Below are 27,054 nucleotides of genomic sequence, written 5' to 3'. Positions count from 1 at the left end.
AGTAGAAGATTAATCATTGTGACAGACGGAACGGTGCTTGCCTGGCTCTCCGAGAACCATGCCAATCCGAAGTCACAATATACCCGCATTCCCATGCAAAGCACAGCGCAACAGCGCCAGATTTCCCTTTAGGTAACATGGTAAGAAACTCTGTGGCCGACGGTTTCAAAGGGGTCGCCAATAAATCGTGAGCATAGGTGGCGCCGCCTAACAATCCGCAATGTGTCTATACATGGTATCTGTGCGCATACGAGGCTGGCTAGTGTCGTCTGCACTTAAAAGCGAAGCACACGACAAAGTTACAGACATGTATAACAGTGGCTATACGGCAAAGCTTTGAGGGGATTGCCTCTTTCGTGCCGCCCAAGCATATATAAAGGAAATGCGCCTGTTACAACTATACGCGGAAGCGATCAGGGACATCTATACGTGCCGTCGACTGGATCTCCGCTGGCGGCAAGTAATCCCTTCCTTCCTCGCTTCTTTTACGACGTTGGCGACCAGCGAATTCTGCCATCACGATCGGCACATCGGGCTGAAGAATCCATTCCTCTCCCTTCTTTACGACAGCGATCAGACAGATGTCGTCTGACCCCTTCCACCTCAGTGAACGCGCAACAATTTTACTTATTGTGTGCGTGTGTGTTTAGTATACTCTATCTGTCTCACTCGTGTACACTGCAAAGCCGAAGCTACAGCAAACAAGCTAAAACGAAGTTACTCACTTGCAGAGTCAGTGCCCGTCTGCCAAGCGCACGAAAGTGCATCTGTTACGGTAAACATATTTGGACAGCATCGAAGGCACTCGTAAAAAAGAAGAAGAAGAAGAAGAAAAAGAAGAGAAGAAGAAGCAAGGCGCCGTAAAAAGAAGCAAAACCGTTTCTAGCTCAGCGCTAGTCCTACGGTGCGCATTTTTCTCTCCCGTCCTGGATAACAAAGCTGTTGCGATTTTTCACTTAGCATTAGAATCAGCGCGTTGCGCATAGTGTGGGGTTCGCGGGCGGTTAGTTGTTGGTCAGCATTCGTGACGTGCTCGTTTCAGCTGTGGCGATGCCGGGATGCGCACAAGAGTCGCCTAGCGCAGCAGCCACGCCCCCTATGCAGTGCCTCGGTGGCTACACTCACATCAATTCAGACACGGAACTAGATTATTCGGCGCACGCACCAACCCCATCACACCCGCCCTGTAACATTGGTCGACTTGCTGGCATTAAATCTTTTGCCTATAGCCTCTTTTTCTTTTTTCGCATACATATTTTCCTTTGCTGCATCTTGGAAAACTGAATGGCAAACTTTCACCGGCCCCACACGATGCGCTGCCCTCGTTGCTTTGTAGCAACTGGAAAGGCATCGCTCCGCTGCACATATTTAATTGCGAGAGCATCTCCTTGCCCGCCGGCCCCCACTTTGCTGATCTGGGTTCCTGCATATGGTGCCGGTGGTGATGATGCGACAATGCTAAATGAACGTGGTGATGACGACGACGTCTACGATGATAATGCTGCGATACCCATGACGGTGATGATGACAATTTCTATGAAGATTATCCGTCCTCAGGGCAGTCTTCAACGAACGCGCTCAACAATGACAGCCGCTGATAGATAAATTCTACTACGTTTAAAACATCTTATTTTTTTTTCCGAACTGACTGAAGAAAGACTATATATATATATATATATATATAGTCATATAATGAGAAGCCAACAAACACTGACACCAAGTACAGCATAGGGGAAATTGCATGTGCTTAATAAATGAAATAAAGTAATGATAAATTAATGGAAATTAAAGTGGATGAAAAAACAACTTGCCGCAGGTGGGAACCGAACCCACAACCTTCGCATGTCGCGTGCGATGCTCTACCAATTGAGCTACCGCGGCGGCGTTTCCCCATCCACTTTCTTGGGTATTTATGTGTACTAGTAGAACCCTGGGAGTGTTAGCCAGCGCCCCCACTCACAGACCTTGGCGGCGGACGTGGAACGTCTTTTTTGCCGCAGGCGTCACGAGAACGTGATCTTTACGGGTGAAGGCAACTGGTCAATAAACCCACATATGCTACCTGAAGGCATCAATGTTGCCGGATTCGAGACCCTCGTTATGTAATAAACGAGAAGAAAGGGGGTTAACCGAGGGACGCGATAATTATTAGTCATATAATGAGAAGCCAACAAACACTGACACCAAGTACAGCATAGGGGAAATTGCATGTGCTTAATAAATGAAATAAAGTAATGATAAATTAATGGAAATTAAAGTGGATGAAAAAACAACTCCCTTTCTTCTCGTTTATTACATAACGAGGGTCTCGAATCCGGCAACATTGATGCCTTCAGGTAGCATATGTGGGTTTATTGACCAGTTGCCTTCACCCGTAAAGATCACGTTCTCGTGACGCCTGCGACAAAAAAGACGTTCCACGTCCGCCGCCAAGGTCTGTGAGTGGGGGCGCTGGCTAACACTCCCAGGGTTCTACTAGTACACATAAATACCCAAGAAAGTGGATGGGGAAACGCCGCCGCGGTAGCTCAATTGGTAGAGCATCGCACGCGACATGCGAAGGTTGTGGGTTCGGTTCCCACCTGCGGCAAGTTGTTTTTTCATCCACTTTAATTTCCATTAATTTATCATTACTTTATTTCATTTATTAAGCACATGCAATTTCCCCTATGCTGTACTTGGTGTCAGTGTTTGTTGGCTTCTCATTATATGACTAATAATTATCGGGTCCCTCGGTTAACCCCCTTTCTTCTCGTTTATTACATAACGAGGGTCTCGAATCCGGCAACATTGATGCCTTCAGGTAGCATATGTGGGTTTATTGACCAGTTGCCTTCACCCGTAAAGATCACGTTCTCGTGACGCCTGCGGCAAAAAAGACGTTCCACGTCCGCCGCCAAGGTCTGTGAGTGGGGGCGCTGGCTAACACTCCCAGGGTTCTACTAGTACACATAAATACCCAAGAAAGTGGATGGGGAAACGCCGCCGCGGTAGCTCAATTGGTAGAGCATCGCACGCGACATGCGAAGGTTGTGGGTTCGGTTCCCACCTGCGGCAAGTTGTTTTTTCATCCACTTTAATTTCCATTAATTTATCATTACTTTATTTCATTTATTAAGCACATGCAATTTCCCCTATGCTGTACTTGGTGTCAGTGTTTGTTGGCTTCTCATTATATGACTAATAATTATCGGGTCCCTCGGTTAACCCCCTTTCTTCTCGTTTATTACATAACGAGGGTCTCGAATCCGGCAACATTGATGCCTTCAGGTAGCATATGTGGGTTTATTGACCAGTTGCCTTCACCCGTAAAGATCACGTTCTCGTGACGCCTGCGGCAAAAAAGACGTTCCACGTCCGCCGCCAAGGTCTGTGAGTGGGGGCGCTGGCTAACACTCCCAGGGTTCTACTAGTACACATAAATACCCAAGAAAGTGGATGGGGAAACGCCGCCGCGGTAGCTCAATTGGTAGAGCATCGCACGCGACATGCGAAGGTTGTGGGTTCGGTTCCCACCTGCGGCAAGTTGTTTTTTCATCCACTTTAATTTCCATTAATTTATCATTACTTTATTTCATTTATTAAGCACATGCAATTTCCCCTATGCTGTACTTGGTGTCAGTGTTTGTTGGCTTCTCATTATATGACTAATAATTATCGGGTCCCTCGGTTAACCCCCTTTCTTCTCGTTTATTACATAACGAGGGTCTCGAATCCGGCAACATTGATGCCTTCAGGTAGCATATGTGGGTTTATTGACCAGTTGCCTTCACCCGTAAAGATCACGTTCTCGTGACGCCTGCGGCAAAAAAGACGTTCCACGTCCGCCGCCAAGGTCTGTGAGTGGGGGCGCTGGCTAACACTCCCAGGGTTCTACTAGTACACATAAATACCCAAGAAAGTGGATGGGGAAACGCCGCCGCGGTAGCTCAATTGGTAGAGCATCGCACGCGACATGCGAAGGTTGTGGGTTCGGTTCCCACCTGCGGCAAGTTGTTTTTTCATCCACTTTAATTTCCATTAATTTATCATTACTTTATTTCATTTATTAAGCACATGCAATTTCCCCTATGCTGTACTTGGTGTCAGTGTTTGTTGGCTTCTCATTATATGACTAATAATTATCGGGTCCCTCGGTTAACCCCCTTTCTTCTCGTTTATATATATATATATATATATATATATATATATATATATATATATATATATATATATATAGTAGTTCGAGTACGAGGTAGGCCAAAGTATATGCCGCTACATTACAGGAGAGTGGTCGAGTTAGCAGACAAAGCCCTCGTCCAAGTTCCCCTTTAACCCGCGGGGATAAAGAGTACATATATCCCACATCCGGGTGATACCCTCTTCCTGAGGATAGGCAAACACGGCAGCGAACCCTGGAGGCTGTTTGCACGGAGTAAACGGCGGCTGTCGATAGTAACGGGCTCTGTTTACACGGCTGCAGCCCCGGCTTCAATTCTTCGCATTGAATCCATCAACGTGATGACGCGGCGTTGAGCGTGTCCCTAAGCTTCCACCCTGCAGTTTGAGGCAAACACTATTAAATATGCGATCCCTAGTTTATCCTTCTCGCAGTCGGCTGACTTTAATGTAGCCGACGAGTTGCTTTAAACGAACATAAAGTACGCCAACACAAGTACCAACACAGGCACACAGAAATGTGCACGATCAATAAACCAGCAGCCACTTCAAGCATGTAGGCATTCGGCTTTTCACAAGTAGAGAACTGCCCTCGAAAGAAATGTTATAAGAAGGAAGCTAGTAAATATATTCGACAATGGTAGGAGAACCTGATACTGTGCACACATGACCGGTCTTCGGCAACCACCAGGACGATTTGTGGTCTTCACTGCCCCTTCGGTCACGGTGTCCGCATTTGTGGACGCTACCTATTTTTGCCATTTATGTGCAGTGGTAACAAGGAATAGAGCACAATCATTAAGCTTATAGGTAAATTGAACATTCCCCCAACCCAAGTTACTGCCATGTCACTTCTGAGTGGTATGTATATCGTTAGAGCACCGCTTTGGTGAAGTCACTACCGTGCTTTACGTGACGTTTGACACGGTTCACGTCGGTAGCGAGCTCGAAATATTTGTTCCTTATTTTTGAAATGCTTGCCGCCAATAAATAACTTGTGCATGTAATTACAGCGGGTGATTCAACCCTTTCCATGAAGGAGCGTAGCATGACTGACCTTAAGATATTCAAATATTTAGTTACTCTGTAATTATGATGACCCATCATAAAGTACCCAAAGAGTCATTCTATCACCTTGATCAAGCCCCCTGGCATAAGATTATCTGTGTTTCACACATGTATCGACAGTCCATCATAATTCGTGAGTGAAGGGGATTGACTTAAAAGTGGCCATAGAGAGCATGCACACAATGTGAACAGGGCTCTTAACCAACGTCCAGTGACCCGAGACAGTGGTTAAATTTATCCTGGCGACTGTCGCTGGTCACACTAATGTATTCCGGCGGATTCCCGGACACATGCGGCATATGCGAAAATGAAAAAGCGGATCAAGCTACAGGCCCAGGCCTAAATTCAAGAAATCTCCGGCGAGTATAGCTTTACAAATTTCGACGGATCAGCAATGGCAAAGAAATACGCCCACGCGGAAAGAAATCGTCTGCGGAGTCAGTGTCCCTTCGATATCACTCTCGCCACTCAAACTACCCCGTCAATACATCGGGACTTCCGGATCAGCTTCCCCCTCACTTTGAGACAAAAACGTATAGTCGACTTCGTCTGAACACCGCAATCGCCAGCAGCTACATGTGCCACCTTGAATGAACTGACCACCAACACACATTGTGATAACTGCAGTGCGCTAAAAACCGCGGAACACATTTTGTTAAAACGTAGAGATTACCGAGACGAGATAACTTGTTTCAATAGAATGGGCTCTGCAGAGTCCTTTCTAATGAAAGCATGCTTCCAGACAACCACTACAAATTTAGGAAGAACACTTTAGGAAGAACACTTCTCCTTCAAAGCAACGCCAGGCTTTAAAATTTATTTTCCCATTCCTTCAACACACCGATTTTAGCCTGTTTACACCGACGCAATCAGCTTTGTCTTACCTGCACCATGATTATATATATTTACTTGCTATTTCGTTCCTTTCTCCCACTATTCTCCTGCTATGTACCTTTCTCAACGCGATCCACTTCTCTATCCAGAGTGTGGCATGTACAGGCGGCTGTACACATAGCACACAGGCCGGCAGAATCATCTGCATTTAAATAGCTTTATGTCGCTACTCGGACTGGAGATTGTGGAAAGGAAAACACCGGGCTGCCGTTGAGATCGCGAAAGAACTAGGAAACCTGTGTATTTCCGATGCGATCAGTTATGCTTACCCAAATAACGGTGTCGCAAGTCTTTATATAGTCCTTGATTGACTAGACAGAATGCTACACGCATGCGTTTTGATTAGGCGTTGAAACGGGCATCTTATGCCGATTCACAGCCTCGCCACTTGTAACTTGTAATGACTATGCGGGTTCTTTATCGTAAATATGCTGTATAAAATGCACCTGTGAGCACGGTGAAAACGTGCCTTAATTGTCGAATAGTTTTCGAATACTTCACATCGCCGACTGCACACGGCTAAACATGAAAATTAAGCAGAACGCGATTTTTTTTTTCACATCAACATTTATGAGGTAGTAAAGCAAGCTGCGTCGCTCAGGGAGCCAGACTTATCTGGCTAAACGACGAAAAATCGCAATGAAATACAGTTTAAGTATATATGTCCTTCGGAAGTGGGTCTTGTTTTCTACTATTCATAGACGTATACCACCCATGTCCTCTCATGGGACTGAATCTGAATACGTTTCAATGCAACATACAATAGTGGCACCACCTGTCACAGCCTTTTGAATGGTAAGAGAAGTGCCTTTCTTCCGCTCTGCAGTCGCCGCAGACGTCACGCATTTCTGGTTTGGACGCGCAATGAGTACACACAATGCTAATTGGCCCATAAGGCTATCTTATAAACCTTATACGGTAATTAATGACTGCGTATGCTCTGGAGAGCCCTGAATTTGCGACCAAACCGCCGTTATCTTTAATCCTCCCTTCGTGTGCTTAATAACGTATATGTTATAATGTGCAGTCTAATGATGGAAACTTTATAATGTTGTGAATACCAGGATGTAAAAGTTGTTTGACATTAATGGTGAGAATGCTGTATACGCTATTCGCCAACAATTGAAAAAAATATATTCGATATTTGATTCGATTCGCGTCTGGCGCTATACTCGATCTCCATTCGATTCGGTCTCAAAGACTTTTATTCCCAAGCCCCAACTAGAAAGCTACGTTCGGAGGCTCTGGGGGCAAGAAATGCTCAGCACCAGCAACTGATCCCATATCGCATTACTCAGGGGCTTTCAAAGAGCGAGAGAGCCAGAAAGAGAGAGATACAAGACATGGACAAAAGTAGGCGAATGATGCGAGCCGGAAGGTACTCGTGCAGTAGCTTTGTCACGTGACTTCTTTGGGCTTCACTTGCGCGTTCAGCTTGTGCGCGTTCCCTCGAGGTTCTATTCGCAATTCAGAGAGGATCTGCGGCGATTCCAATACGAAGTATGGAGCGATAAGGCACACGCGCGATATTATTAAACTCGCAGCTCTACATACCCCATGCCGGAAGCACGCCTTGGGGTCCGTAATTATGCAGTAGATAAAGCTCAGTGACCAAGCACAGGAATGTATAGGACATACACAACGTGCTTATACACAAGTTCCTGCGTTTGGCGGCTTCACAACGTAGAGCTTTCGGCGAAGTCGAAAGACCGCGAACACTTACAGGAGGCATCCACCTGTGGACTCTTTCCTGGAAAACCGTCTAGGGGGCGCCGCTGTCGGCGCCGATCCCGCGCCATGTTTGTGCCATCCGCCACTTACGGAGCGCGTTATCTCTGACTGCGCTACGGGGGAGCGGCCACAGACGGACGCTATCAGCGGCGTTCGTTGTAATGTACGAGCGCGTTCACCCCGAGAACTCCGCGTGCGGGATTCAAACTGCCCGTTCCCTTGTGCGAGGCACTCCAACACAACTCAACACTGCGAGGCAGGTCACCAGTGCCGCCACCCCCTCCGCACTGCTCTCATATAAGCGCGTATACTTCACGTGCCACTGAGGAGAGGTATACAACGGCGCTGGGAAATTTTATTTCCGTTTATTCGACAAAATAGTCGGCGCTACAAGCTCCCCATTCTAGCGAAAAATGACTAAACCTTGACATGGTGACTTACTCGGAATTCTGTGTTTTCTTTTGTCCCTTAATTGTTCGTAGACATCTTATTATAGTTATTGAAGCTGTATGTTTAAAGTACCTCCTTCAGCGGCGACTCAACGGTCAAATGCGATAAAGAAAAGCAACCGCAGATTAAAAAGACAGTATAGGATTTCAAAATTTTCCTTTTTCCTAGAAAGGTAGCGTCGATGCATTCAGATGATGCACTGATAAACTCCTTGTTTTTGTCTTTAGAAGTAACAGCAAGTGCAGGCGAATATCTTCCGCTTGGGATAAAATGGGGCCGAAGCACTGAACTTATCCAATTGTCCTTGCTCAACTGATTGCCACTGAACAAGTCGCTAAGACTACAATAATAGTAATCAGCTCGTCTGGATGTAGCTGCTCTTGTTTCTTGTTTTTTTTTTTCTCTCTCTTTCTCACATGTTTGTATTCGGTGCGCAGCACGCAATAAAAGTTAGTTGCAGGTAAGCGTTTTGTCAAACCTTTCCTTGCACTGTCTCGTTCCACACGCTATTCAAACTCCGGAAAGGCGAGGTTGTCGTTAAGGCGACTAAAAACGATATCTTTCGTGCCTCTCTCGCAGTGTTAACACAAGTCACGCACGCATTGAGCGTGTGCTTGTCTTTGTGCAGCGATCGCTGTTGCGGGCTCTTGTCTCACTCGAATTTGACCGCAGTCGTAGCTCAGTGTCATACGGTAACCGGGTTCACAACACACAGGGTCGCACCGACGTGCTACACGCAGTGCTAACTGGAGAACCGAGCGCTGTGTTGGAACAGTGCATGCATTTAGGACGTCTGACACGGCATCAAAAATGATCACGCCCATCAGAAGAGGCAAAGAGTTAGAGAAAGGAATATAAACTTTCACGGACTCAGCAATGACGCAAGCTGTCAATGTCAGTGTTTCGCCACATTCGGGGTTTTCGTTCTTTCACGCTTCGCTTTTTTTTTTTACTCCTTTTTATCCGTAGTCTCGCGAGCATATAATGATCATTCACAAACGTTCGAAAGTTCAGGGTTCGCAATCAGTTGTGCGCCAGTGTACGTGTGCGTGCGTGCGTGCGTGCTGTGACCCCCCCCCCCTTCCCCCCAATGCAACGCACCCACAGAGGAGGTTCGTGCACAAACAAACCGTGGCCCAGCAGCAGCAGCAACACTCAGCCGTACGCGGCGTACGGGCTGCTGCGGCCGTGGGCGAAACAGCTGCGCGCGCTGCCGTTACGCACTGCTGGCGCGACAGCACGGGAGTCGCTTGGTGACGGGAAAGGAAAAAAAAAAAAAAGACGCACACTACCGGGCCACGCACATGTTCGGGAACATCTGAGGACGACCAAGTGTGCGCGCGCGGTGTGTGTGCGAGGCGAGTTCACGGCGATCGCGCCAACGCCTGACGAAGTGTGACCAACGGCCGTTCCCTGCCGCATAAGCGATGTCTTCGATAGATGTGTGCGTACGTGAGCGTATATCGTGTGCTAATAGGTTTGGGGGAAATAACACGTAAAGGGGCAATAAAGGAGAACACGGTGTTACGTTTATGCCCAGATAGGCATAAGAGGAACGTTAACCAGGTCCGGTTAGCCACCCTGCAGTGGGAAGACAGGATAACGGGGCGAGAAGAGGGAGATCATGGACAGTTGCCCACACTTCCACAATGTATATTCGCGAGCGTATAGGCAAGTAAAAGAAGTTTGGAACTCAGCGTTTCGTGTGTGCAATTGCCTTCCAGCATCCTAGAACGATGTACCAGACCACGGGCCTCCGCATTAGTATTTTGTACTGTTTGTTTGTTTGAACAGTTTTGATTAACGTTAGCTGGCACATCCTATATATATATATATATATATATATATATACACACACACACACACACACACACACACATATGCGCCGGCTTTATGTATAGAAAAGTTCTTATTCCGCAAAAGTTATTTTCTCATGCCTCCTGAGTTACAGTACAGCACTGAAGTTGTATCCCACTTTTGCATTATTGTGGGTACTGTTATCTTCATTTGAATTTTTTTGAAATGATTCCTGTATGAGTTGACGGAGTTGTACTCCCTCTTCTGGTTAGACCTTGATTCCGTGTGTGTGTGTGTGGGTGTGTGTGTATATATATATATATATATATATATATATATATATATATATATATATATATATATATCACCTGCATATCGATTGGAGCGAGAGTCCTTCAGGTACTGCATCGATGGAAGGTATAAACACACGTACAGCTCCGTTCGATTTGCGTCCACGGCGCATGTCGTAAGTGCGTTACTTCATACATAAATGTAAAGGACTGCTTATCAAAAACGCTGATCTGACCCTTGCGTCGACTAAAAAGTCTGTGGGAATGCGCTCGCTCGTAGCTGCAGATGACCACGGCCCGAGCAAAATTTCGCACAGCAGACGCGCTGCCCAATACACGCGACACGATGGATGGATGGATGGATGGATGGATGGATGGATGGATGGATGAATGAGGCTCAACCCTTTGAATCGGGCGGCGGCGGCGCGCGCCACCTAGCCTTGAATGGTACTATACGCATGCATACCTATGTATTTACTCCTTTACTTTTGCGTTGATATTATCCACCAATCAGATAGCCTCCGTTTAGTAATTTCTACCTGTTCAAAGTCTATTTTACTTTAACTGTCTTTAAAACCCAAAGCTTTGAGTAGTTCCCCGTTCCATTTAACTGCAGGGTGAAGTTGTTTACAAGCAAGTATAGGTATTCAGCCGTTTCCTCCTCCTCTGCACACACGGCTATCTCCTGGTACCTGGCTCGGTACGTTTAGGTCCGCAGTACACCTGTCCTGGCCTCAAACAACAATGAGCTTCCCTTAGAGCTATCGTAAATATTTTCTTTGGCTTTTCCTTGCTATTTCACGCTCTTCCGCATTAAGCGCCACCGCACGGCTTGCCCTTGGCGCGCACGAGACGCCAGTTTCGGGGACGCGTCGCCTCCTCGACGTGCATGCGTGCTCGATCTCGTACGTACGCGTTCTGCGAAACACGCGCCAACGCAGCGGGAGGTCAAGCTGGGTCACTCGCGCGCCACTTCTGGGAACGAGGCATTCGACGGTGCGCCAAAGTATACGAGCTACGCCTTCACGAACCGCAAAACGGGGACCCGGAAGGCAGCCCAAGGGGTCATTAAAAGGAGGGATAATTAAAGAGAAAGAGATAAGTTGGGCTATGGTATACTAAATTACCGCCCTGCAATACAAAATACGGAGCAGCTCTTATCGCGAGAGGCTCGAAGTTCCCCAATAGAGCGCCGTGACGTCATGACGGTGCCTGTTCAGGTCTAGTTAATGGTTTATCAGTATAAAGAAGGAATACGTTTCTTTAAGAAGCCAATGACTTGACCTAGCAAGTTTTGACAAATTCTCTTGGGCCAAAACGGCACAAATATGAGATAATACTTCGACAGAGACAAACGAAATAAAGAGAAAGCAGGGAGGTTTAACAAGAATGGAAAATCCGGTTCGCTACCCTACAGTAGGCAAGGGGGGGGGGTGTAGAAAAATAAGAAGTGGAGAGAGAGAGAGCAGAGGCATACAATCAGAGACGGTCCTGATCACCGCACAGGATCACGTGCCGCACAATGAACAGCCGTTCAGGAGAATTAAAGTCGTCCGCAGGTATCGCTTTCGTCGCCCTCCACTGCAATTGCTTAATTATGAGGTCGGCACTCCAAATGTCTTGCTCCGATAACGCTCTGCAATGAAAGCGAGCTAGCGTCCGTCACGAACTAAATAAAGTAAAAGCAAGCTATGTACTTGTAAGAGCTCACGAAAACGTATACCGCAACGTCACGCTGTTTGCTGACCTCTTCAGCAAGACGCCACAAGGAGATGCGGCTCGTTATAGTCAGTTTTCTAAAGTTCACGCGAGCTATTCTGGGGACGAGAGGCGATACTGAAACATATCCGCACGCGCAAGGAAATTAGAAGTCAGGATGCATGCCTTCAAACACGGATAACGAGAGCGACTGAAACGCCTCTGGCGGTAGGACACGTGAACAGCTTCCAAGCACAGCGCTTCCTAAAAGCTTACATTAATGACGCTTGCGAGTTTCCCCGTACTGCCGTCGTTTTCACGATTCCTATTCCGGGGCTAATACTTGCGCTTGAACACTGTTCAGCTCTAGGCGACGCAGTAAAACCACATAGCGTCACTTTCATGTATAGCTAAGTCTAGCGTGTGCACATTGTTAATGTGCTCTGTGACAATGCGCGCAGTGCTGGGTATAACGTTGTGTGCATCGGCTGTTTTTTTTTTTTAAGACTACACAGAAGCTTCAAAAAATTGTCTGTGGCCGATAGCACAATGGTCTGGTCATTGAGCTGGATTACTCGAAGGAGCGGACATTACTTATATGAGAAATCGAAATGCATAATCGTCTAATGAAAAGTTTCGATAATAAGGTTTTAGCTAATTGCTATACGGTAACGAATTCTCAGGACGACATTAGTTTCGAGACATTCACTGCCAAAGTATATGCGGCAAAACACACAATGCACAAAATAGAGTTTTGTCAAAAAAGTACGGGTGCATTTTTGATAGCAAGCTTGACGTCGCATATATGTCGAAGCCGGTGCATTCTTCAGAATATGTGCTAGTGGATAAGCCTCGCAAACTCGCTTCTTCGAGCAATCCAGTTTATAAGTATTCGTATTGTGCTATAAGCTGCAGGCAAGTTTCAAACTTTTCGCGCAGTAACATTCAAACACAGTAACTGCTCAAAACACAGTAACATTTAACACAGTAACTACTCAAAAAAGGAACACCTGTGGCGCAGTCCGGGCCTCACCATTTGTATTTATACATGCGCACGGGTCATCTTCATCTGTGTGCGTTATTAATAGTGCGACATCCCGCATATATACATTATACATCTCGGCCCACACCGATACCTCCTCTTGAACTCTTCAGGACTGTCAGCATATGTTAGTGCAGATTGTTTGTGTGTAAATCAGACTACGATATGGACTTCATTTATACTCTCCTTTGCTTTTATATACGCGCTTAGATTTCTGAACTTGTGCCGCTACGTATTTCGGCGTTACATTATTAAATTTCTGTTTATCCGTCGTGATCGTGTGAAACGAGCTAAACCTCTTCATTTCACTTCAGTAGAGAAGCTCGGCATTGGTGTTTTCAGTGAATTCGTCCTGTTCAGCCTTCAAAGCAGCACGTTTTAAATTTCTTTAGCAGGCGTATACCGGCTCGCATAATAATATATGGGGTTTTACGTGCCAAAACCACTTTCTGATTATGAGGCACGCCGTAGTGGGGGGCTCCGGAAATTTTGACCACCTGGGGTTCTTTAACGTGCACCTAAATCTAAGTACACGGGTGTTTACGCATTTCGCCCCCATCGAAATGCGGCCGCCGTGGCCGGGATTCGATCCCGCGACCTCGTGCTCAGCAGCCCAACATACCGGCTCGCATGTTAGCATATGCGCGACAGCGGTTTGTACACGACGGCCAGAGAATCACCCGCGTGTACACAATAACCGGCGCAGGCATGCTTTAAAAAAAAAAAAGAAGAAATAATGCATTTATGGGCACACAGCTTTACCCTGGCACTACCACCGCCAAGATAGGTTCAGATGACGATAGAGGCAACTACGACGATGATGACGACGACGATGATGAGAACGACGATGGCGGTAGCATTCTCAAGGCTGACTGTGGGGAATATCTTAGGTATGGTGGCTATGGAAGGGTATACCCTATAGGTCGCCGATGCGACAGCTTCGCGAGTGGCACCAGTTAACGAATTCCGAACACGCCAGTCCAAGGCCAGGCGGCGCCCTTCAAGTTGCGTCATTCGGCGCACGGGATAAGCAGCGCGGCGACCCCGCCACCCATGTTCCCTTTTTTAAACATTTGCGCGACGGGAAGAGAAAACATGGGACAGGCCCGCACAGCAGCAGCAGCAGCGCGACTCGGCGCACGGACAGGCGTCCCTCCCCCGCCTGCTTGCACCGAAGCCAAGGACGTCACCGGAGGAAATCGCCCATCTGGTGGCGAAAACAGCTTTCCCTGTTTTTCCGCGTAACGTGTGCGCGATATCCGTGTCACAAGGGCACACGTAATGGCATCAAGCGCATGTGGCACACATTTCATCGCCGCTCTCGCAGGCCACGCGCGCATATCTAATGGCATAGATATAGAGAGGTACACGCGTTCCACGTGCAAGCAGCCGGCGTCAAAAAAGGTTGTGCACTGCCAGATCGGAGAAAACGTTTATTACTTCCGCAACCGGCGGTGTAGCAAACAACGTCGTGTTGCGTACGGTTACATTCGCCACGGTGACAAACTATATACTCTGAAATTCGACGTTTTCTCGAATCCCGCAGTCCGTAATCTTTTGACAACGACGGTATGCGCAGTGCATGTGTAACCCCTAGTGTTTTGTTCTTCGGCGTATCAGTGTTTTCACTTGTACTGTTGTTACTTCCCGCGGTAGCGACCTTGTATGTGCATTTACGCGCAATATATGCGATCTTTCCAAAAATTATGTGCTCAGTATAACGACATGTACGTAAGTGGGCATTTCAATTCACGAGTAGGGCGTATCTGCGAGTCAACGTTGCGCTCTACCTCTTGTTAATTCTTTAAATAATTAATTATTCTTAATTACAATAACAGCCAATTGTCGCCTGTCTCCGGGCCCATCAAGCTTTATGACGACCGCACATCATCGTGCGTGGCTTATATGGAGCCTCTCGACCACTGGCACGTGTATTGTTGTTATTTCAGAAGTGCAGTAATCTGAGCAAGCAAGAAACCTGTAAAGGCGAAACGGCGTATGTGCTAAAAGCCCACTGTTCGCATCACCTGATTCGCCAAACAAAAGAATGCAAAAGAAACACACACGAAAGAATGTGTCGTAAACGGTCACACAGACTGAGGCTATCCATTATGCAGTGGCCGACGCGTATCGCAAGAAACGCCATACAAGTCACACAAAAGCAGCACAAGCGAGGGCTGGCCGCGGATGCCGACTATACGTAGACTCGCGTGACATTGATGAAGAGAGGCGCTCGGTGATGATTGATAGCTTCCCGGAACGCTCGGCTGCCACTGGCGCGAAGTCAACTCGTAATGTGCAAAGAAACGTTTCAAATAAAGAGCGATACACGTTTATTGAGAACGGTTGGTTAGGCCAACGTAGAATTAGCACCATATCCGAGTGAGATGAGCAAGAGGCGAGCAGTTGCCAGTTCGGGTGTGGATCTGTCGACAACTAAAAGCGCGAGAATGCTGATTAAAGGAGCGAAATCTGCGAGCTGGCTTCGCTTACCAGAATGAAAGACACAGAGACACACGTCACAGGCGCTAGTGGCGTGCCTTCGTTGTCTTTAATAATAATAATAATATTTGGGGTTTTACGTGCCAAAACCACGTTCTGATTATGAGGCACGCCGTAGTGGAGGACTCCGGAAATTTTGACCACCTGGGGTTCTTTAACGTGCACCTAAATCTAAGCACACGGGTGTTTTCGCATTTCGCCCCCATCGAAATGCGGCCGCCGTGACCGGCTTCGTTGTCTTTCATCGCGGCTGTTTCGTTGGACTGGCATCGCGTCCTAAACGCCAACCAGCGCCTCCTCCTCCTCCCGAGCTCGTTTCGTTTCCGCGAAGGCGCCAGTGCATGCTGAGCTGCCGGAATCGATCCCCCGACCAGCAAGAACTTTTCGTACGGTGCAAGTACGGATTTCCTTTTTGCAGCTACTTGAGTCCTATAAGCTTAGACGGATGCCACATTTTCTTTTCAGAAAAGCACTGCTTGCAATACCGAACCCGCAAAATATTTTCATCTTTGTATTTTCCTCATCTCACGAGCTACTCTACTGATCTTTCGCTCACTATCTGTTTAAAACGAATTCTGATTATAACGTTCTAGACACACCGGTGTCTTGGTTAAATTAAAAACGCTTCGACAAATATTAAAGAAAGAAATTAATCGGGGGCTTTGACATCCAGAAGAAACACATGCGCTATGAGAAACCGTATAGTGTGTGTGTGTGTAGGGGGGGGGTATTAATTTCGGCCACCGTGGGTTGTTTAAAGCGCATCTAAATCTAAGTAAACAAGCAGGGCTTTTTCTTTCCTTCACTCTTCATTTCGCTCCCATCCAAATGCGGAAAAAGAAACAGTGAGCCGAAATCGCGACCTTTCGCACGTCGGCAAAACACCATAGATACTGAGCTACCGCTGCAGGTAGGAATTTAATCCTACGTTCCGCACAACCACACACACTGTTCCCTGCGTAATTTCCTGGCAAGCCTATGATTAAAAAGCTTATGTCACGAGCACCAAGGCGGCCGGCAGTCCCAGGTGCACCCCTCCTCACTGATTCTTTACCGCACAACGTGCATCACACACAGGCACAGCGGGGAACGTATTACATCCCCCTCTCCATTTTCCCGCAGACGGAAGTTGTCATGTTCTCCGATCCACTCGACTTCTTTGTGACACGTTGGCGCATACAGATCGAAGAACAGCGGCAGCGTTCGTTCCATTGCTATAATTACAACCATCGTCGTCATGTCATTGCCTGGCACTCAAACCCAAAAGGAAAGAAAAAAAAAAATCGCAGTTCCGCCCGAAAGGCATTTCGCTAGAATAGCAGCTTGGGCTTGTTGGTTTTCCGTCCTGCTAGTAACAGCGCAATATGTAGACAGCGCTTGTGGTGTCTTCTTGTCTCGTCTCGTGTCTACATATTGCGCTGTTACTAGCAGGCCCGAAAAGCGAAGCAGTGATTGCGATAGCAAATTGGTAGATAGCTGTACGAAGTAAGGATAGTAGTTTTATCGGCTATATAAACTTGTAAACATTCGCTTACTAACTAAATTAACAATGATAGAATCTGTAAGCGTGACACAACGATGACGTAGAAAGAAACAGACACACAGAGGCGGCGCTGTCTTTGTGTGTCTGCTTCTTTCTACGTCCTCGTTCAGTCGTGCTTACACATTCTATCATGGATTCAAACAAACTAGCCCGTCAACGTGTTTTAACTAAATTAACCAGCACGGTGTCACGCGCGCAGAGGTAAACATGAATACATCTCGCTCGATGAGCGTGGAAACTCGCCGTCGAAATTCTGGAGTGAGGAATCGCAGCAGCAGCAAGCGAATTGATCTCTCGCTTCAACGCGAACGAAAGGTCGAAAGCACAGCGCATACGAAGCAAACGGCACTATACAGGCGCACTCTGCAAACATCGCAGACCACTTTACAGATGAGGCCCGCGCGGGCGCGCACTTTGACCACGTCGAAGATCGCTTTCGAGACACACGAGCGCCGGAAACGCGTCCCTGCGGCGTCCACCAAAGGCGTCTACTCCGGCGCCCGCGATTCGCGTGGCCAACGCCGTAGCAGACGCCGCGGTCATAGAGTTTCTCACTATAACACCTAGAGGGTAATCTGGCGCCACCGTCTATGGGAGTTTCTTAAGGGGGCACCGTGCCGTCATGGGAATGACGGTATATGTGTCTGCGAGGCTCGTGTTGGCTGGTGTTGTAAGAGGCTTCGTCTAAAACGTGGATATGGCTACGCAAATAACGCGTTCTCAAAGTAAAATCTTCATAAAATGTTTCCATTCACGCATATTACATCTTTACTCACCCACGATGCATGACCAAGCGAAGAAAAGCAAGAACAGACGACCAACTGTTTCAAAGCGAGCGCGAACCTTGTCGTCTGTCCTCCAACTTTAGCGGCCCGCTGATACTTTTTACGTAACATGTAGTCGTACACACAATAACAAGTTCTCATAGTTAAACAAAGCATGTTTTTGTGTAATAATAAAGCTAAAACAGCTTTTCACGTGCTGTTCTAGTAGAAAATGAATCATTGTGACAGACGGAACGGTACTTGCCAAGCGCGTCTTCAAGGTGTCCCGTCTCTACGAGAACGATGCCAATCCGAATCCACAATATACCGGCATTCCCATGCATACCACAGCGTAGCAGCGCCAGATTTCCCTCTAGGTAATGTAGTGAGAAACTCTATGGCCGCGGTTGTCTACACGGAGCGGCGGACGAAGAGGAAGGACATCGAGGCACTCTAGTAGCCGCCGGAGAAGAACGCCCCTCCTCCATCGACTGACACTGCCTCGCGCGCGCGAGGAGAGGGGGGCACGCATCTGGGCCGCGTTTTCTTTCTCTACGATTGAACCGCGCTCACCGGCTCACCCTCACACGCTTTCACTCATACGGAACCTCACGGCGACGCCGACGGCAGAAATGCGCCTGGAGTGTCCGTATAATTGCTTTCCAGATAAAGAATACAAGCTGCCTACTGCAGTAAAAGAAAGGGCAAAAATAATAACAGAACGCAACTAAAAAGAAAAAAAAGATAGCTGTTGCTTAGCTAAGGTTAAGCCCAGGATGCGAAGCATACTAGCCTTTATTTTAGCTGTTGAACCACTGTTTAGCCTGGTGAACTGCTGTTGCTTGGCTATATTTGGTTCGGCTAGACGAAGAAACAACTCATGCGTTACTCTGCTTCGCCTTCAAGAGTGGAACGCGACAGCGTTCCCGTCGAACCGCCAAGGGGTGTAAGACAATGGGCTACGGCGCAGCGACTACGCGCCCCGCATTGGACGCGGTGAGCGTCGAGCAACGCAGCGTTCGGCGCGGCAACGAAATGTGCGCCTGAGCAAGCGACGCACGCCTGAGTCTTAGAAACAGCTCAGTTTCTAAGGCAACACCGCATTCACTAGAGGCGCTTTTGTACCGCTTTGAAGCATCGTACTCGTGGCTCAGTGGTAGCGTCTCCGTCTCAGACTCTGGAGACCCTGGTTCTATTCCCACCCAGCCCATCTTGCAAGAGTTGAGCCAAAGCCACCTAGAAAATCAGTCTCTGTAGCACGCCGCAACCTTCGCTTCTCATTCCAACGAGCAGCTCTGTCTCCAGGAGGCATCTCACCTCGTGAGTGTCTAGCAGAGGCAAGCGCAGCTGCTTATATACTGCCGCGACGCCGCGAGCGACGGCGCGAGTTGGAGCCCCGTTTCTCCTCTGTCGTGACGTCACGGTGTCACGTGGTATTGAAGGCGACACCGCCGCGCCTGAGGAGCTGGGTTGAGCTCTCGTAATATGCTTCGCATAAAAGATAGAGCGCAGATACAAACGAAAAGTACGACAAGAACAGCACTTGTGTTACGCCGCTCGGTACCACTATACGCTCCGGAGTGTTTTCCGTGCTGCCAGTCTGTGGGTTGAAATGTACATATCGCGTTTAGCGAATTCCGATGGTCCTAATGCTACAGTCCAAAGGCACCGAACTGAATAATATACGAAGAGTTTGAACTCAACGAAATTGTATATGGAGCTGAACTACTGGAGCAGTCAATTCAAGTGAATTATATGGGGAGCGTTTGCCGAGTGTCTTGATGCGATGGCATCAAGAACTAAACACTAGGCAAGCATTCCATACACAATTCAACACAGACGGGCTGCGGACGAACGCCCCGGAGCAGAGAGCGAGTTCGAGAAGCGAAAAGTTAGGTGTGTCGCGTCCGTTGGAATCGCGGAAACTTGTCGCTTGCACGTGACTGCCGTTTCGCGATCAATTCTCAGCACTGCTTAAGCGAGACTAGTTTCGTTCGATGTTATTTTTGCGCGCCTCGGATTCCTTCCACGATACAACGAAAATATTAACTGACACAGCTACAAACGGAAACCGATCGCTAGTTTTGAAATCAAACGCTCTTCCTCATTCCTTTAGCATGTTGGCTTCCGGACCGTTGCAAACAGTACCGTGTCCACTCGAGGCTAACTTGCATCGTCGGTCTCATTGTTTCTTTATTTTTTTAAGTACTTTCTTCTTCCATATCCTAGCGGCACTGAATTGGACGAATGCCAGGTTTCGAAAGCTAATGGTGTAGATAAACGAGCGTGCTTCACTCATACGGCATTTACATCCGCGCAATGGGGAAAGCATTGAGCGCGGAAAGAACTCGGTGCTGCGGGAAAAGCTTTTCCTCGCCGGCAGAGCCTCCAAGCGACCTTTCCGGTTTCCTTTTTCCTCGTATAGCTCTCCGTTCTGGGCTCAAGGTCACCAGATCGACTTCCGTGCCGCCCATTTTGGTACCGTGACCATTTCTTTGTTTTTTTTGTTTTTTTATCTCTCTCTCTCTCACTCCTCCGCGGTGCAATGCATGCGGCAGGCAAAAAAAAAAGGAAAATATGCTTCTACGTTGCTCCGCAGCCAAATAAAGATAACTATGCAGCTCAGACCGATAGGACCTAATATTCACACGTTACTTTCCTGATGCTACAGTTGCGAAGTCTACACTGTAGCGCACTGTAGTCTGCATTGTAACCGGCGGTTTAGAAACTTAAGTATTGTGAGCGCTTTAAGAGTAAGGCGTCTACGATGCGTTTCTTCTCGTGAAAAACAAACGGTTGGGCAGGAAAGCTAAAGTGAAGCAACGGGTTATAAAACACATCGCATGCAGGAGACAAAACTCACGTTGCTATAGGTCGCGCGCCGCTGTGCCGACAAAATTGGAGCGGCTCGCCAGGCGACGCCCCGGGTTCACCCAGAGCTGACCAGCACCACCACCCTTACCATCACTGCCACCCCACCACCACCACCAACCACCGCCGCCGGCACCGGCGGGTTAAATCAACAGCAGTGGTGGCAGCCGACGCAGCGGCACGACCAAGCGCGCGCAGCGCCGCCGTGCAGCCGAGCTCCGCGGGCGGCGGAGGCCGCCGGCCAATAACAAGTGGCGCCACCGGGGGCTCCAACTCTACGCTTTTCTTTCCGCCCCGCAGGCAGTGCCCGGCGCGCAGCAGCGGCTATTTATCCCGCGGCCGAGCCGGTCCGAGCCGCGGCCTGGACGCCGCGCTAAGAGCGGTAGCAGACGACGGGCCGCTTTGCTGCGTGTGGTCGCTGTTGCGCTGGCAGCGGTGGCCGACGCTTCCTTTCCCCGAAGTATCGATCAAGACCGCGACCTGGACGGAATCGATAGACGACGCCGGCCCCGGTCGGGGGGGTGTGGGACGCCGCCGGCTGCTGCCGCCTTTCACGCCGGTGGGAGGCGGGCTGCGCCCACTCGGTGCTAGACTCTCTCCGAGGTCTCGCGACGCCGTCACCTTACTCGCTTCATCACATTTGTTTGTCTCTACTCTCTCCTTCTTTCTTGCACGAGGTGACAAAGCGATGGAAGCCTTCGAAGGGGTTATTGGCCTGACTTGCACACGTTGCTCAGCTAACCAGTCACAGAGGAACAGAAGGCAAGTTAGAAAAAGAAAATAAGGCAACGACAGCCGAGCAACCGCTCAGTAGTCACAGACCTCGGGCGCCACCCACAGACAAGGCTTTTGAAAGCCACCCTCACGCGCTATAGGCGGTTTAGAAAAGACTACGTCGGCGTGCAAATGGCGGGTTACGAGCAGCAGTTTGCGTGACTTCTAGCCTTTTTCTCCGGGAATATGCTGTGTACTTCGTGTAGCCAGGGTCAAATAATTTTGAAAGACTCCGGCGAAAGGAGCTTCGTGATGCAGCAGCAACGCACCCCGCTCCCCCTGCATTCGAAAAAAAAGAAATAATAAGTGCGGCATTTCTTCATCGGCATCCTTTTCGGAAGTTGCTTAAGATCTCGGGGAAAAAAATACGAAAGAAAGAAAGCACGGGGCGCGTGAGAATAAACGGGTTTCTCGCAGACTTCGAAAAGGAAGAAAAATGTGCGAATTAACTCGGATTTCGCTCGAGCCGGCGCCGTCCAGAGCCCAAATACCTCGCTCGCACCCACATCGCTGCGTCTGGTCTCCTGGATGCTTCAGAGTGCGCCTTCTTGTCTAACCTCCGCTTTTCCGACGTCAATGGCGGCACTGGCGGAAGACAGAACGCCTTTATACCTGCGCCCAGCTTTTGGCGCACCGCTCGACTCGCGTGACTGCATTTGCGGTGGGTCTGCTTAAGGGCGACCCCCTCCCCCCCCTATGACGGCAGTCTGGTCAGTCTCTGCAGGATCCCCGCCCAAAGGGTCGCACCAGTCCCTTCGCTCGTACTCCCTCTGATTCGCTTCGTGCAATCCGCAGCGCAGTCGAGCGCTTCCACCCCTAACAAAATCGGCACACGCACACTCACAGAGCCAGGGGTCGGATATTCCCACTAGGCCGGAACTCCCCGCCTTGTTTGCTGAGTGGTGCGGGGTGTAGCAAACCCTGCAGCCTCCCCCGCTGCCGACTGTCTTTCACCCGCCCTCCCCTCACTGGAAAGCTCGATGCGCTCGCACGACGCGCGCAACTTGTCGTCCTCCAGCGGTGCAATGCGTCGCGCACACCTGCCGGCATCCGGCGCGTTTAGGCTCCGCGATCGAGAGGAGACGCGAGCGCTTTTTTAAAGAGCCGAGTTCCGTAAACGCGGCTACGCGGAGACGGAACTCGACGGTTTCGCGCTGGCGCGCGCGGACTGCGGGAAGTAACCCCGTGCGAACGCGACGGCGACATTCCTGTGTCCACTTTTATCCGCACAGCGGCCGCCCATGTGTACCTGCGATCTAACAAAACTTCCGGTCGCGCGTTTTTGGCACCCAAATCCCCCTTGTCTCTCTCTCTCTCTCTTTCTAACATACACACACACGCGCACATACAAACACCAGAGTATTTTGTCTCGTACTCAACTTCACGTACACGATTCTATACGCTTTCAAATGAAAGAAACACGCCACACTCATTGGAGCATATACGTAGCATTCTAGTTCATTTCAGGGTAAATTTTATAACAGCGTTGTAACCGCTTAGCAAAATTGGCGCCCCTGAAGGGTACTGCGTATATCCAGGCTCTTTGCAACTCATTTTCTCACTTGCCCGCTAAATTTAGCAGGCTGTTCTAGAGGGTAATGTCTTTTGGGACTCGTATGTGTAAAGGTTAAAAGGGTTTTACGTCCTCGTGGATCGTTCCATCCTGTTCTCCCATTTCCAGATGAGAATAAAGGCAATGTGTCATGGAGACGCATACACCAAGTGTTTCCTTTTTTATGCGGAACCTTTTTTTTTTTTTTTTAATGAAACCACCATGTCTAGACCCCTGCAGTTTCTGCAGAATGGCTATATGGTTATATAGGCGGAAATTAGCACCAAGAAAACATTTCACAACTTCGTTAATTAAATAAGACATACTAATTATTAACTTTAGTGTTCATATTGTAAGTGAGAAATTGAAGCCGATGACAAGTCATATCTGCTTAGCAGAAAACCTATGACTAGCACCACTTTCGAGATATGGGACCTTAAGGCGTGCTACGAAATACATGGGCGTTCCAGTTAACAGTTTCCTAAAAGCGTCACAGTCCGGGGCGATTCTTAATTGGAACGGCGAGGCATTTTTGAACGATTTTGGGGACGGATATCGAGAAAGTGGTGCCAGCCGTAGGTTTTCTGACTTGCAGACACGACTTCACTGCTCCATGGCTTCAGTTTCGCAATTACAACATATGCATGACCCTAAAGCCAACAATAAGAAAGTTAATTAGCACATTCCAGGTGATTAGCGAAATAATCGTTGATCTTTTCTTGCTCCTAATGTCCGCCTGGCGACGTAGCAGCGTATTTGCAAGAAAGAAAAAAACGGAAGTAAAAACGCAGAGCCCAAACATCAGCCTCATAAAAAAAAGGGGGGGGGGGAGACATAAACCCGGCATAGGCCCTTCGGACGAGCGCTCGCCAACAAAGCCCGTCAGAAGCAAAAAACACTGATTAAAACAGCGGCGTTTACGACGTGTTGCACCTTGAAACACTTCCTAGCGGACACGCGCCTGCAAATGCATTTAATCTGTGCAAAGTGCTACACGTGAAACGAGCTGGGTGTGTATGCTCTCGGCGTCAGTACGCCCTCATGCGGCAAATTCACTCCTCTCGTCGTCTTTCGCATCGCTTCGCATCAGGAATATTTTAGAGGTGGTTATGCAGGGGTGCCTTACGCGTGCGCTGTAAACATGGAATAGTTGACGTCATATTCCTGCGCTTCTCGCGCTTTCTGTAAACTTGACCACACTCACCGAATAAATGCAAATTTCTTAATAACTTCGGCAGCTGAACGCTTTTCGCGATTCCGCAGATATAAGAAATGTGGAGATGAAATTTGTAATGAACAGAATTAATTGGCGCCTGAAAAGAGTACGAAGATAGAGAATGTTCTTGCCACTTCTGCTTCGCGTAAGGAACGAATTTTGTCGGGATCAACGGTGGCTCGCCAGCGTATGCACGGACAGTGCAAGCGGCGACGGCTTCCACCGCGTGGTTGTGAGGCGACTACGACAGCGGCCGGTCTTTCATACATCATGACGGGAGCGCATCGAAGGGCTCACATCGCGCCATGTTCACCTTTCTCAACTTTCTCTTTGCGACGCCTCATGTCCGACTCCTCACGACATGCTGTTGAGTCATTAACATTTCTGCGCTAGATTGACAGTGCTTCTTTTTCGCACAGTCCAACATAAAATATTGAACACGTGCTGGCCCGTTAGGATGAGCAATTTACATAAGCTTAACCTCGTGCATGCCTCTCTTTTCGCGTAGCGATACATTTAGGTGTAGTTTATTTTCGTCAACCAGAAAACTTTCAAATTCAATATCAGCTGACCCGCGTTACCATGTAACTACCCGGGATCAGTTCGCAGACATGATTAACACCATTTGTTGGCCAATCTTTCGAGAGATTTGTATCCGTGTTACTCGATGTGCTGATTACACGCCTGTACAATGGCGACTATTCATTTTTCATTTCCTTGTACACATGAATTCCACTCCGGCTATACCCCCAATAGGGTTGCCGTGTGTGTAAAAAAACAAACAAACAAACTGCAGCAGCGGGGGCAGAAGTGAATGCGTAAAATGTGCGCATGCAAGCGCGTGTGCCGCGCCCAGGTGATAAACTGTAAACATGTTCTGTTGTCACAACAAAGGCACGCATACACGCACACTGGGAGAGAGGGAGCAAGTGCGGCGACTCATCACTTTTTTTTGTCTTCTGTTTACCACTTCTTCGCGCATTGATTGAAATATTCTGCGGATGGCTTTTCTAGCGATATTGCGGAATAACTTTCTTGCACTCTAATAGCAGTCGCACCCTTTGGGGTGCATATTTGCCACAGAACAATAATCCAATAATCCGGTACTTCCAAGTCACGAACGTTATGCGCGTTATCGGCACGACAGAGCACTCTGGACAGGAAAGTAACGAGCGCAGCATTTTCAAGAAAGGAAACGCAAGCAAGACAGATGACGATTATCGTTGTGTGGCAGATATAAATCCCAAAGTGTGCAACTGTTTTAGAGGGTACATACAGTTGACTCCTTTAAGGCAGTAACATTTGCTTTCTTTTTTACTGATCGCAATTTTCGGGTAGTACGAAAGAGTCAAATGCTGCGATGCGTTTGTAACAGAGTATAGATAATCATGCTAAAATGAACATAGGACTGGCCCGATAAGCAGCCGAATCTTTCTTTTTCATAAATTAAGACTCATTCCCTCGCCCATATTATAGCTGTCTGCCTATATACGCTTACTTAGGCGGTGAAGCCGCACGCAAATGTTAGTTGGAGTCAACAAAACGCTTCACTTGGTTTCCAGTATTCATGACTAAATTTTCCATGTGCGTTATATAAGGACTAATTCTATTAAAATCAAAAAGACCGTCGTTTTTAAAAAAAAAAGTAATAATAATAACGAAACAAAACAAAAAGAGTTTTACGTGCCATAACCACGGGATTACGCCGTAGTGTAGGATTCCGGAATCACATTTTGACCGCTTAGAGCTCTTTTACAGAATCATATTATATATATATATATATATATATATATATATATATATATATATATATATATATATATATATATATATATATATATATATATATATATATATATTTTCATTTCGCCCCGATCGAAATGTGGCTGCCTCGGCTGGGATGGAACCCGCAACCTCGAGCTCAGGAGCGTAACGTCATGGACGCTGGATAACTACGGCGGATAACGCTGTCTTTCAGCGCAGATAGAAAGAAAATCATTCTTAAAATCAAAAGATTCTGTTGTTCAATGATCACAAAAATTTTTTGTAGTTAAAAAAAAAAGAAAAGTTTCAAAGATTGCCTTCCGGACCGAACGTTGTTCCGACTGCATCTTATTTTCAGAGCTTACTGATTAAACACTGCTCAGTTCTGGCAAAACATTTGTTATTGGCGCCGCGGTTGGTGCAGCACGCTGCTCGGGAACCCGGGATGGCAGGCAGCGAGGACCAGTTTGCGAATACCTCGACGCGGGCCACCGTTCGGGAAAATAAAACGCTCCCGTTTCCTCCCTCCGCGGCCAGTGTACGCCGAGACGCTCGAATGCAGTAGGCGCCAATAAAGTCGATGCACCCACTGCAGTTCTACAGAAGACAAGTGATTGGAACAAAAGGATGTCTCCATTCGAATTAATTCAACTATGCGCTTTTTCCAGCTAGCCGTTCTGTCTTTATATTGTTTTTCGCGGCGCATATTTTCATCAACCTTTTTATTATTAGATGCACGTAAGGGGATGTCTGCGCCTCTTGAAGGCGCCGGCTTAGCGCGCTTCGAAGTATGATATTAAACAGAAAATAACCAAAACACTCAACAACAACAAAAAATAGCGCGAGCGGCATACAAAGCGCTGCCGAGAAAGAGTTGGAGCGATGCGTTCGTGCGAGCTCTTCGCAAACCGCTCCTCTGCCTTGTGCGCTGTTAACGACC

The 27,054-nt window shown here is 48.0% G+C and overlaps 1 protein-coding gene across 3 annotated transcripts in view; it reads right to left on the bottom strand.

Moving 5' to 3' along the window:
• LOC135920325 (protein kinase C-binding protein NELL2-like) overlaps positions 1 to 27,054 on the bottom strand; it is a 104,870-nt gene that overhangs the window by 57,012 nt on the left and 20,804 nt on the right. Inside the window, exon 1 of one of the 3 annotated variants that reach the window (XM_065454538.2) lies at positions 20,801 to 20,957. The exons of 1 other annotated variant lie outside the window; for it this stretch is intronic. The gene's annotated coding sequence lies outside the window, so the exon portion shown is untranslated. Of the gene's footprint in view, positions 1 to 20,800; positions 20,958 to 27,054 lie in introns of those variants that run through there. One more of the 3 variants, XM_065454541.2, reaches the window with a different exon arrangement.

Source organism: Dermacentor albipictus, chromosome 10 (genome assembly GCF_038994185.2).
Source record: "Dermacentor albipictus isolate Rhodes 1998 colony chromosome 10, USDA_Dalb.pri_finalv2, whole genome shotgun sequence".
In the NCBI taxonomy this organism is placed as follows: Eukaryota; Metazoa; Arthropoda; class Arachnida; order Ixodida; family Ixodidae; genus Dermacentor; species Dermacentor albipictus.
The sequence above is the reverse complement of the archived record's forward strand: the minus strand, read 5'-3'. Positions and strand labels throughout refer to the sequence as shown.